Consider the following 13,703-nt stretch of genomic DNA (forward strand, 5'->3'; position numbering starts at 1 on the left):
AGATACAATTTCTAGTTTTACTTAACATGAAAAAGCATATTTAGATATTTTTTAATTGGCTTAAAATAATATATAGTACCAATTACAGAAAGAGAAACATATAACCATTGCTAAGGAGAAAGGGAAAAGTGCAAGAATAACAGTGAATAACAAATATAGGAGAGCGAAAAAGACATTTTATATCCCAGTGGCATAACAATGGGAATACAGAGAGAACTGGACTGTTGTTAAGTGAAATGTTTGAGTATTATTTCAAAGTGAATAAAATTGATTAAAGAACCTGAATTTTTAATATGTTTGCCACCAATTTGAGGAAATATAAGAGGTTTGGGGGAAATTTCAGGGAAAATGGAAGGTCCAGATCAATGGAATAACCAGTATGGAGTTTAAGGCTTGTTTGTGCCAAATCTGCAATGGTAGCTCTATTAGGAATGATATTCCAAAATTAGGGCTGACTTTCTTGTTCATGTCCTATAAGCATGTATTCATGTGTACCATTAGATTTACTTTTCTAAGATCTGCAATCTATGTAGACACCCTTACCTTGGGAGAGAATTTGTCTTAAGTGACTGTTAGCCATAAAAAAAATGTGCGTCTGGGGCTTCCCTGGTGGCGCAGTGGTTGAGAGTCCGCCTGCCGATGCGGGGGACGCGGGTTCGTGCCCTGGTCCGGGAGGATCCCACATGCCGCGGAGCAACTAGGCCCGTGAGCCATGGCCGCTGGGCCTGTGCGTCCGGAGCCTGTGCTCCGCAGCGGGGGAGGCCACAGCAGTGAGAGGCCCGCATACCGCAAAAAAAAAAAAAAAAAAAAAAAATGTGCGTAGGACTATGACAGAATTCCTAGGGTGTCATTTATCTGTCCTCTAATTGGAAAAGTTGGTGTTTATAATTTGTTGTTAATGTTTTATACAAAGGTATTTACATTTAAAGACGTTAAGCATTTTCTTTCATTCAGCTCTTCAGGTCAAAACACAAGCAGTCAGGAGATTCATCCATCTAATTCATCCTACACCTCTGATCGTGAGTCACACAATGGCTTGGCTCTCTTGAGGAACAGAACTTTTTATTCACATTCAGATTCTGGAATATCATCCCTGGTAAATATTTTTGATTAGCCCTTTACCTAATGATAAGTTTAAAAATGTGTTTTACCTTGGATTTAACTTTTTAATAAGTGTATAATTATAATACACTTTTAATAAGTGTATAAACTTTATACACTTATTAAATACGTGTATTTTAATAAGTGTATAAACTTTTAATAAGTGTATTAAACCTATCCTTGTAATTGGGGGGAAAATAAAAGGTTGGTACTCTCAGTCCCAACTCAAAGAGGCAAGGGAAAGAATCTGAGGTGGAGGAAGGAAGACAAAAGAGACCAAGATGAGTAGAAAAGATAATGACCCGAGAAACAAAAATGGCGTCCCTTCCTTTCCCCCACTGAGTTCAAATTCTGTCCCTAGCCTAAGATTTATCTCCTTTCTTTCTGGAATGTCCTTTGGTCCCAAGATAAAATTTTCTCCTCCTAAACTCACCACTTCCAAGACTTTTCTCTAACACATCTAAGTGGAATCATCCAGGCTTTTTCTCCTTTCCTTCATTCAAAATTGTTCCACTTATCCCACTGGATCAAAATGAGTTATTTATATGTCTGCCTCCCAAATTACAGAAAATGAGTTTTTCAAGCACAAATGCCATATTTTATTTAACTTCATATCCTCAGTGTCTGACAGAGTGCCTGACACATAGCAAGGGTACAATATATATTTTTGAATAAATGAATGGATTGAAATTCAAAATATTAAAACATATTTATTGAATGAATGGATTAATCAATTGGTCCCTCAGAATTAAAAAAGAAAAAAGAACAGGGTAAGACACAAATATTCACTATTCCTTTAAGAAGAAACAACGGCTGCAGAACTGCAACACACTGACAGCCTTACATAGATATAAACAAAGAAATGCAAAGGCTCATTTTCCTACAATGTCAGAAATCCCAAAATCAACCTCATAACTCCTTTCAAAAGCAGACAGGGACTGGTGGTGCAGTGGTTAAGAATCCGCCTGCCAATGCAGGGGACACGGGTTCGAGCTCTGGTCCGGGAAGATCCCACATACCTCGGAGCAACTAAGCCCGTGCACCACAACTACTTAGCCTGCATGCCACAACTACTGAAGCCCGTGTGCCTAGAGCCCGTGCTCCGCAACAAGAGAAGCCACCGCAATGAGAAGCCCACGCACCGCAACGAAGAGTAGCCCCTGCTCACCTCAACTAGGGGAAGCCCGCCCGCAGCAACAAAGACCCAATGCAGCCAAAAATAAATAAATAAAATAAATAAATTTTAAAAATGGAGGAGGCAGCATTTGCAATGAGTATTAAAGGATGGATGCAATTTTCAAAATAAAATGAGTAAAAAAGGACACGTTTTTGTACAAAATTAGATGTCAATTGAAAAATGGAAAATTTATTCTCAAATACAGCTTTAGCTTAGATTTTTTGTTTCCCAGCAAGAGTCTCATGAAATAGCACCAAAAGGTAAATGGGGTGTGGCAACTACAGTTAACTTCTAAGAAATTTTTATTCTATGATAGGAGCAAGCAAAAAATTCCAAAAGCACATAACAGGTTGGGAAAGAAGCTTCCATAAACATGTAAACTGAACAACCAAGAATGGGCCAGAGACAACATTTTTCAATAATCTGAAATGTATTTGTGCTTCTTGTTTTTTTAAACTATAGTTCTGAAGAGTGAGTGAATTCCTTGAAAGTATGTTAGCCAATCCTCAAATTATCTCAAAAAATTGCTCAAGAATTAATTAATTTTTTAATGTTGCTCTTAATAAGGGAGAGAGCTTTTGTTATTTTTAAAATGAAGATATTGAAATATTTATGGACCAACTAAAGTCATCCAGTGATGAAGTAATGAAGTAAAAGATCAAAGCTAATTGATTATTAAAAAGCCACCTCTTCCCAATTTATTTTGAGATAGCTTTTCCCAAATTCTGCTTTACAGGATGCACTAGTCCCAAGTGCTGCTCTAAGAATAAAAGGTTCTATGGTTTAAAAGTCCAGGGGAACACTTTGTAGTACAGACTCACAATATATGCTAAGATACTAAAGGCTCAGAGAAGTCCTGTAGTAAGAGAAATGCTTAGTTCGGTTTAATCCAGAGCCTCATAAGCTCATTTAATGGTGGAAATGTTTTTCATGTTAGTATTAGTCACATAAATGTACAGCTCAAGCAAAGCATAAACTATGCAAAATGCTGCTCTGTGAAATGAATGCAGTTGTTCCAAATATTGTAATGACATTTATTCAAATCAAATATTCCGGGTTCATTTATATATGTGCATAACACTGGCTAACAGAAGAATGAATCTATGGCGTATGTATTTAACATAATATTCCTTTCTGAGTAATATGCCTTTTTGTTTGTGTTAACCTTGAAACTATCATAAACTATGTAAAATACAGGAATTTTGATTGATTACAACCTCAGTAATAGTAAACAACATAAAATTGCCCTAGATGTGATCTTGGCACATATTCTGGTCAGTAATATACTGTCCAGAAAAGGAAGATGACCAGACCTGAAATATTTCATTCAATACTGGCTACACATTTTAAGAGCAATGTCAAAAAAATGGAACTCTTCCCAAGGAGAATGTTTTCCCTGGATCTTTAATAATTTGTAAACCATGATCTGTGAGTAATAACTAAATGACAAAGAATATGACAACTATTACCAAACACTTAAAATAGTAGTCACATGTGGAGGGATTCTTCTGTGTAGCCTCAAAAGGCAGAACTTGTGCAACTGGACTAACTTAGAGGGATTACTTGGGGTCCATATAGTGAAGAGCCATTAACAATTACAACTCTTCTAAAATGGAATGAGATTCTTTATGAGCTAGTCAATAAATATTAAAGGACAGTTTATCAGAGGTGGTGTAAAGTGGATTCATGAATGGGTAATATATTTCTTTCTGCTGTCATTTGTCATCAAACATAAATCAGTTGCAGGTGTTGGAGATGCAAAGTTGAATAATACATAATTTAGATTGGACTAAGATAACGTTTATGAGCACACCATTAGGTAACTGGAGTTCAATTTGGCTGAATGTTTGGGATGGGTTTGTATTACTTGCACCCATAAAAGTAAGTGAACTATATATTGCCAGATGATATTTCTCTTCCCTCTTATTTTAAAGCTTCCATCAGATTCTTTTAAGTACCTTACTTGGCACAAGGTAGAACAAAATGACATCCAAGAAGTCAACTGCATTGCCCAAGAGTAAGGGAAGGTACAGGAACAGAAGTGTGTGGTCTTTGCATACATGCTCCTAGTGGATGTTTTTTGAGGATCACAAGACATTACTAGGGGATTAAAAACCTGTATTACTTGGAGGTAGAAAAATTTCCCATTCTAAGACCATAGAGTTGTTAATATAGTGAAGCCACCTTTAAAAGTATATTCTTATAGCTTATTATATAAATAATAAATGTTCAGTATTAAATATTGGAAAATAGAGAAAGAAGAACCGGTAATTCAATTATCCAGAAATAGTCACTGTGACTTTTATTTCCAGTTAGTTTTTTTTTGAAAAGCACGTATATATTTCTTTACAAAATTATGTGAACAATTGTGTTTCTTGAGTTTTTTCACTTTATATTGTGAGCCTTTCTTTCCTCCATGTTATTAAACATTACCCCAAACAAGTTTTTTAAAAGTTGCAGATCTTTCCATCATAAGGATATTATTAACTTTACTTAACCAATGATCTTTGTTGGAATTTTATGGTCATGAATAACACTGTCACTTCAGTGGATGACTTTAAGCTGATTAATCCTACCTCTGTTTTTTAAAACGTGTAAAAAATAATCTAAATAAACTAGGTAGTCTCATTAGTATGTTCACTAAGCATTCTAAATTTGGTAAAATTACCAATGTTTTACTATTCCTTTTTCATCCTATCAGATTTTACAAGTGTACTGGTGTGACAGTATGAAGAATTTTTTATCTGCAGCCCCAATATACATAATGTTTGATTTCTATAAGTAGCTTCAATACATAAGTTGTGTAAGGACAGAGAGTGTGCGTTTCTCTTGTCTCTTTTGCATCCCCCATAAGCTGATGAAATAATATTAGACATAATTCCTGCTACAGTGAGTATTCTTTACAAAACATCAAGTATCTTGGCTACCTGAGATCTGTATTTGCAGACTTGCAGATACATTGTCTATCGCACAATTGTAATATTGATTTAAGAAAAGTTGCTTTACATTGTTTTTGATAGCAAAATACTATAAACCAAAATGTTCATCAGTTGGGAATTTGATGGATGAATTATGGCACGTAGCCATTACAAACAATAAGGCAATTGATAACTTGATTCTAAAATATGTCTGTAACCTGGAAAGCAACATGTATAATAGTTATGTGGATGACTACTATGTATTTTTGAAAGATGTATAACCATACCTACTTACCCATGTATTGACTATCTTCAGATGGATACACGAAACAGTAACAGTGGTTACTTCTTGGAAAGGGCACTGGAGAATGGGGAGCAAAGGATGAGAGAGAAACTTACTTTACAAATATCTACAGAGATGAATTACATATGTGCAGATATGCATTAGTGAATATACTATCAAAACTATGTCTGTTAAGTAAAATGTTAAAGTTAAATTTTTAAACAATCAACTGAAATATTTTGATTTAGCTATCTATTATGGCCAGGTAACAAATTACCCCTGAACTTTGGAGCCTTCGAAGAATAAACTTTTATGTACCAAAAAAAAAAAAAAAAAAAAAAAAGTTGCTTTAGATATACTCATCTGCCCATTTCCCTACTCCATTGCATTACTTTACCCATCAATGTCTTTCTTCTTTCACTCAAATTCAATTGACAAAGGGTGATTAAAATAACATCATTTTCTTTCTTATGTTTTAACTCTGCCATATCTATTTGCAGCTAAGCACTGGCTTATATAAGAAAACATTATTTTATATTATAATGATTTATATTATATTTATTTTATAATAATAAAATATTACTAAATAGTACTATTAGAGGTAAATCAGAACTTCCCTTTGGAGAACTTAGAATATTTTTCAAAGAGCAAGAAATTATGGGGAATTAGTACCATGTACACGCTTCTAATTTTAAAATAGATACAGGGGCCTACTGTAAAAAAAATTTTTTAATGAATAAATAAATAAGTAATAAAAAAGAAATTATGGGGAATTAGGAAGGAAGGAGACCAGAGGCCATGGAGGCCATGTGTGTCACAGGTATAGAGTTCATCAGCAAAAGAAAGAGAAAGGGTTACATCAGGGGCTAAGAAAGGCAGGGTTTAATTGGCTCTTAAACTTCAGTGTATGGACAAATTACCTGGAAGTGTGTGGAAAACACAGATTCCCAGGCAGCATGCCCAAATAATCTGATATAGTTAGTCTGGAGTGGGGATCTGGAATCTGCATTTGTTAAAATTATCACAGGCTATTCTGTTGCAGATGATCTGAGGGCCATGCTATGGGAAACACTGGTTTAGGGGGCTTGGGGAGAGGCAGGAAAGGAAGAAATTTGAATAGGAAGTAAAAACTTGAGAAAGTAAGGGTGTTGGCATTTATGCTCACGCGCACACGTGTGTGTGTGTGTGTGTGTGTGTGTGTGTGTCTGTGTAAGTGTGTGTGAGGGGAGTGGTTGATAATTGTGGCAGGCACAATGAGGCAAAAAGAAATTGTCTTTGGAGGATAGGTGGAGAGTTGAGGTTTAGAGAGAACTATAGAACTGAAGAAACTGGAAGAGTTGACAGAAGAATAAAATCTAGGAGTAAACTGAAAATGAGCATGTGTAGAGTCCTGTGGTCTCCCTCCCCCGATTTAAGCAGCCAAGTCATGCCCTGAGGTCGTCACTCAGCAAACCGAGCCTTCATGATGACCATGCTGGCCATTTATGCAGAGGCTATCATTGCTCTGCAGAGATAAGGCACATTTTGCTTCTACAAATCATTTACAACACCCATTCTCTTGCAAGAGGTAAAAAGAATGGAGCATGATCCAGGGGATGCAAAACAGTGGAAAATCCCATCACCTCAAACTGTGAAGAAAATAGATGTCCTTTGTTTGTTGCCCTAAATTTTGTTGAAGTGTTTGGTATTTTTACTTTGTGTGTGTGTGTGTGTGTGTGTGTGTGTGAGATGGAGAACAAGTGCACTTCAGAAGCATTCTGATAAGAATGACCCTTTTCCTAGATTAGATCCTGAAACACCCATAAGACTACTTCAGTTGATCTCAGTTGCTCAAATTGTACATCCAGGAAGAGTCCCTAAGAAAAGAAAGGTTAGCTGGTGTGTGATAAACAGCAATTTCCCAAGGCTTTGATTGCCAGATAGAGATGGACTTAACTCCTGCCAATTAAACGAAGCAAAAGAGCAAACTGTTGGCAGAATTCTTTAAGAGAATAGATTCTTTCTGTTTGAAAATCCCCCAGCAAGTTAATTCAGTCACTGCTGCTAGGAGTTACAAATCCAGTGAGGGGACAAAGAACAAGCTCAGAGATGGCAGGTGAAAGCCAACATCCCTGGGCTGCCAGATATTCCAGACTTTAGTTCTCAACTGCTAAGACATATCTTCAATTATCAACCAGGTCTGAGTTTAAAAAAAAGAATCCAATTTAATAGAACTCCTCACAGTGGAAGAGACCTTTGGCTTCCGACTTCAAAGAAATCTTTGAAAGCTACTTTAAAAAGAAATAATTGAAAGAGCAGAAGATCGATGGAACTCAAACAAACAATACAGGGCAGAGTTTAATAACTCTGGGGCATCTATAGCACAAAGAAAGCCACCAAATTTCGTGGGGTATTAAAGACAATAAATCCTGAGGTCTCCCCAGTCAATTAGGTGATGGGTCCAGTTTTTCCAGTTCTATAACTTTTAACTCCAATCATCCTAATCAATGAACAAGATCATTTCCTAGCACAAGGATATTTTATTTGTAAAGTGATTGGGATACTACCACCTTCAGGGGTAAGTGATTCCCTGGGTGGCAACATTACAGTTTGTTATGAGAGAAGTGTCTAAAAGGACAGGTTAGATTCTTGGCTTCCACCTGTGCCTGATGAAAAAACTGATGTTTTTGTCAATAATGGAATATTTGACTGTTGCTCTTATCGCCTTCCATAAATCCTTCACAAACGGACTCATCATCTCCCATCACAGTCCAGATGAACTTGCCACAAAAGCAAAGTTTGTTCCTGATACCTTCAATATCTTTACTGTGCTCTTTTCACCTTTGAAATTAGGGGAATCATGCATTCCAGAAAACTGGAGTGGGGGGGAAAGGGGTACAAATGGTGCCAGGTCTGACTCAAGAAATACAATATATTAGAGTTGGAAGGGAATTGAAATCATTTAGATTAGGATTGCTGTCAGGGGCTTGGCTGGCATCAGGGCTGAATGAAGTTTGCCTGGGGTAGCATGATAAGAGTGTAGGGGTCTATGGCAATAAGAAGCCTATGTTGGTGTAAAAGTATTAGAAATCAGTATTTTTTATAAAACATTATCAACTTCAAACATAATTTCTCACCAAATTCAGCCCTTGATGGGCCCTTGATGCTAGTCTTCCCCATATTTTTGCAAACTTGGAAAACTGAGGCTCAGAAAATTAAAATTAATCATCTGGAGTCACACAATTACCTGCTACTTAACTCCAGACTGGAAACAAGATATCCTTTCCCTAACCCTGGAAGTTATGTGCAAACCCGATTTGGAACACAATACAGTTGGAAAATAGTAGGAAATGAGTTTGGAAATGGAGATTGGGATAAGATTGTAGAAAACCTTGCTTGATGAACTTGGCTTTTTCATCTTTATTTGGTAAGCAATAAGAAATCTGAAATGTTTTGAATATGTCAGTCCTATGGTAAAAGCTGTGTTTTACGCGAGCTGGATGGCCATTTGTGTCATTTATGTTGAAGGAGAGAAGATTGCAAACTAGGAGATTCAAGAGAAAGTAGTTACGGTTCAGGTAGGAAGATATGAGGGTCTGGACATTGAAAGAGAAGGGATAGGTTCTCAAGGGGAAAACTGGTAGGACTAGGTGGCTAATTGAATTGAGAGACAAAAGAGAGAGAAAGTCAGGAGTGACTTCATGATCCCTAAAGAGAAAATTATATGAAAATTAAAACCATTATACCGATGATTTTTCTCACTTGCCTAGGCTAGAAGTAATTTATGTAAGATTAAAAGTTAACTCTACATGTTGACTTTTCCAAACAGTTAATAGAGGTCATTCCTCCCCTTTAATCACTCTAGAAAAACATCAAATTATCTCCGAACCTCAAAATATTTGCCCAGAATTAAAGAGTCTAATAAAGAATACAGATATTATATATATTAGCTAGGACATTTTTCCTAGCAATGTGCTAAATTGCATTTAAAAAGAAATCTATAGGTGAGAATTTAAGCTAAAGCTGACATTTGATCCTCTGTGGAAACCTAGACCATAGATAGCAAACTTGTGAACAATTTAAATTAAAATAATCTGCAACCCTATTTCTTTTCTGAGAACTGTATTCACTCTACTGTAAACTTAAAAAAAGTAAAACAGATGGAAAAGAATAAACTTGCTGATTTGTTTGCTATTTCCTCTCTCTCATGTGATGGGAGGGCCTAGGAAGTCAGCCCATCAGAAATGCCACAAGGCTTCCTGCAGCAGGAAGAGAAACAAAGGAACTGGGTGGCTTAAATACTTAACAATCATCTCATGATTAATTTACTCTTGTCATACCTGCACATCTGATTTAGTGTTCTCAAATCAGAGGTTTCACTTTATTTTGTTTGGAAGACATGAGAGGAAAGTTATTCAGCAAATTTCAGGAAAAATGACTTTCAACAATTAGAAAGTGTCAACAATTACAAAGTGGTCAAGTCCTGGCATCTTTTCTGTCCCCATCTCTTCCCCAATCCAGTTAGGCAGGCAAGCAGGAGTGTGTTAAGTCGCATAAATACATTTTGTTACTGCTCACACTATGTGGGCATAAGAGTCCAATCCTGTCTCCCTCAATCCAAATATCTAGTGGAAGTTTAAAACAACTGGCCAAGCATCCAGTGAGGCTGTCAATCCTGTCTTCCTAAACCTACTTCCAAGATCTCACCTTGTGATTTCTGCTCAGGACCCTCTGCGGAAGAGTTGTTCTTCGGACAGGAGTGTACCTTGCCTCCACGGAAAAGAGTCCTTGAAAAAAACAAATGGGAAACATGGCTGCAAGAAAACTGGGAGGACTGCACCGTGAGAACATAAAAAGAGAAGAAGAAAAAAAAAGCCTATTTCCCTCATTGATTAAATTACGACACTTTTTTTTTAAAAGGGTATTTGCCAGCATAAACATCAAAACTTTAAGCATATCTTTAGAACTTTCTCTGAAAGTAGTGGTGTTTGGGCTCTCCATCTCTTTTTCCATCCCTTCTCTTCATCAAGACTTGCTACTTATTTTCTAATCTTTATTTTATCTTGATATTGCTGAACTTTGGAAAAAGTTTAAAAGAATTGAGAATGAAATTGGTTGTTTTTGATTTTAAAAAGTCAAATATGGAACAATAATCCTTATCAATGAATTTATGATGCAACCTGGAATCCTTTGAACAATGCAGTAAGCCAAAAGTTTTGAAGATTTAGGGCAGCCAGTTGGGTCTGAACAGAGCTATCCTAGAACAAATCAAACTTTCACCAGTGAAGGATATGAGCTGTGGTTTCTTGGTGCTGAAAATGCCTCAGCTGGCTGAGCCACTGGCATTGAAACAGTCCCTGTAGTTAGCCCGACCACAACCAATCTATGGGGCTGCCATCACTCAAGCTTGTAATTCCAATTGGAGCAAGTCATGTTTAAGCAGAGGACTGAAGATTTAACTGGGAAGACTAAGTCATTGGTAGCAATAAAAGAATAAATCAACTTCTTTATAGCACAGTAAGATGTCAATATTTTTTCTTCGAAGTGATCAAATTGTATGTGAGGATTTTAGGAAATCTTCCCAAAATGAGACTTATTGGGATCTCCTGTTGCCTCTTTTGTTTCACAGATTGATCTGTATGTTGTAGAATTATAGAATTAGGGTGTGGGAAGGAGCTTCAGGGAGGGTCTGGTCCAAACTCCTTCCTTTCAAAAAGGAAAGGAAAGTTTAGAAAGAGAAATGATTTGCCCAAGGTCACACAGCTTATTAGCAGAAGACAGGAAAATAGAATATTGTTTCCCAGTACAGTGTTTTCTTTCTAACATTAATTTTAATTATTCTTATATAATGGATGGATACATTCTACTCTTTAAAAATTTAAACAATGCTCCTATTTATTTATTTGAAAAATTTAAACAATACACTTAAAACTTTGACCTCCACTCCCAGGATTCTTTTTTGAGGTAATCATTCCAGTGTATACATGCATTTGTTCTTTATAGATGTCATTTAAACCATGGATATACTGTAAAGGCCAATGGAACCTTGCTAATAAACTCTCATAGAAAGTTTAACTGGCCTTTAGATAACTATACTGTCAGAGAATGGCTAAATAAACTTTAAACTATCACAGAAAACCTTATTGGGAAATAGTGGTCAAAAAATCCTATTTGAGAAGGTAATATTTAATGTAGAATGATAAATATAATATCAATATTTCTTTGGTTTTATTTTAAATTAAGACCTTTTATACTTTGGGAAAATAAAATTTAAAGTAACAAATTTTATAATGTTTAATGTCTAAAAATATCAAGACCTTATCTTTTTAGACAGAGATAGCCATATTTCCCTAAAATAGTAAATTATTTTGCTTCAAATTTTAAAAAAATGTCATTTTATGCAATAATTTCTATTCACAGAAATTGATGGTAAAATTTTGGAAACAGAAAGTTAAGTTGACTCTTAGCAATAGATTTTACAAGAGCAATGCTACCACTGAGAATGGTTTTAATTTCCTTGAGATCAAAGTTGACTGATGTTAAAAGTAAAAATAAAATACCCACTATCTCTGAAATATGCCAAATCATCTTTATGTATGTATCCCAGGTTTTTTGTTTTTGTTTTTGTTTTTTTGTGGGTTTTTTTGCGGTACGTGGGCCTCTCACTGTTGTGGCCTCTCCCATTGAGGAGCACAGGCTCCGGACGCGCAGGCTCAGCGGCCATGGCTCACGGGCCCAGCCGCTCCGCGGCATGTGGGATCTTCCCGGACCGGGGCACGAACCCGTGTCCCTTGCATCGGCAGGCGGACTCTCAACCACTGCGCCACCAAGGAAGCCCCCAGGTTATTTTTAAATAAAATCATGTTTTCCATCTTTTGAATGATGGTATCTTACTCTGAAATGTATATAAATGTGATTTCTGAGTGTTTCCAAGGAGGCTAAAGATAACTAATCATTTAAAGCCAAACAGAGGGGGGAGCGAGAAGATGGCGGAAGAGTAAGACGCGGGGATCACTCTTCCTCCTCACAGATACATCAGAAATACATCTACACGTGGAACTTCTCCTATAGAACACCCACCGAACGCTGGCAGAAGACCTCAGACCTCAGACCTCAGGCAAGAAACCCCCCCACGTACATTGTTAGGGCAAAAGAAAAAAGAATAAACAGAGACAAAAGAATAGGGACGGGACCTGCACCAGTGGGAGGGAGCCGAGAGGGAGGAAAGGTTCCCACACACTAGAAGCCCCTTCGCGGGCGGAGACTGCGGGTGGCGGAGGGGGAAGCTTCAGAGCCGCGGAGGAGACCACAGCCAACAGGGTGCGGAGGGCAAAGCGGAGAGATTCCCGCACGGAGGATCGGTGCCGATCAGCACTCACCAGCCCGAGAGGCTTGTCTGCTCATCCGCCGCGGCGGGCGGGGCTGGGAACTGAGCCTCCGGCGGATCCCAGGGAAAGGTCTGGAGTTGGCAGAGCGAAAACAGCCTGAAGGGGTTAGCGCACCACGGCTGGCCGGGAGGGAGTTCGGGAGAAGTCTGGAGCTGCCGAAGAGGCAAGAGACCTTTTCTTCCCTCTTTACCTCCTGCTGCGCGAGGAGAGGGGTTTAAGCGCGCCGCTTAAAGGAGCTCCAGAAACGGGCGCGGAGCTGCCGAAGAGACAAGAGACTTTTTCTTGCCTCTTCGCTTCCTGGGGCGCGAGGAAAGGGAATTAAGGGCACCACATAAAGGAGCTCCAGAAACGGGCGCGAGCTGCGGCTGTCGGCGCAGACAACAGAGACGGGTGTGGGGCGCTACGGTTGCTGCTGCCGCCACCAAGAGGCCTGTGTGCGAGCACAGGTCACTCTCCACACCGCCCCTCCCGGGAGCCTGTGCAGCCCGCCAGTGCCGGGGTCCCGGGATCCTGGGACTGCTTCCCCGGGAAAACGCGCGGCACGCCTCGGGCCGGTGCATCGTCACGCCGGCCTCTGCCGCCGCGGACTCGCCCCACATCCGTGCCCCCCCACCCACCGCCTGAGTGAGCCAGAGACCACGAATCAGCTGCTCCGTTAACGCTGCTCCTTTGACCCCGCCCTCTCTGAGCGAAGGGCAGACGCCCTCGGACGACCTGCGCGCAGAGGCGGGGCCAGGTCCAGGGCTGAGCCCCAGGAGCTGTGCGAACAAAGAGAGGGGGTGGTCCCTCCCAGCAGCCTCAGAAACAGCGGGTTAAAGCTCCACAGTCAGCTTGAAGTGCCCTGCATCTGTGGAAAA

At 38.7% G+C, this 13,703-nt stretch overlaps 1 long non-coding RNA gene and 1 pseudogene across 2 annotated transcripts in view; one reads left to right on the top strand and one right to left on the bottom strand.

Moving 5' to 3' along the window:
- LOC136794238 (uncharacterized) overlaps positions 1 to 13,703 on the bottom strand; it is a 193,316-nt gene that overhangs the window by 90,087 nt on the left and 89,526 nt on the right. The window contains exons 2-3 of one of the 2 annotated variants that reach the window (XR_010840661.1): positions 10,166 to 10,245; positions 5,488 to 5,557 (exon numbers count right to left, since the gene is read on the bottom strand). This is a non-coding gene — a long non-coding RNA (uncharacterized lncRNA). The remainder of the gene's footprint in view (positions 1 to 5,487; positions 5,558 to 10,165; positions 10,246 to 13,703) is intronic. The other variant, XR_010840662.1, reaches the window with a different exon arrangement.
- The window catches only part of LOC131756656 (uncharacterized), a 33,206-nt pseudogene that overhangs the window by 7,203 nt on the left and 12,300 nt on the right, over positions 1 to 13,703 (top strand).

The sequence above is a fragment of the Kogia breviceps genome, chromosome 5 (genome assembly GCF_026419965.1).
Source record: "Kogia breviceps isolate mKogBre1 chromosome 5, mKogBre1 haplotype 1, whole genome shotgun sequence".
In the NCBI taxonomy this organism is placed as follows: domain Eukaryota; kingdom Metazoa; phylum Chordata; class Mammalia; order Artiodactyla; family Physeteridae; genus Kogia; species Kogia breviceps.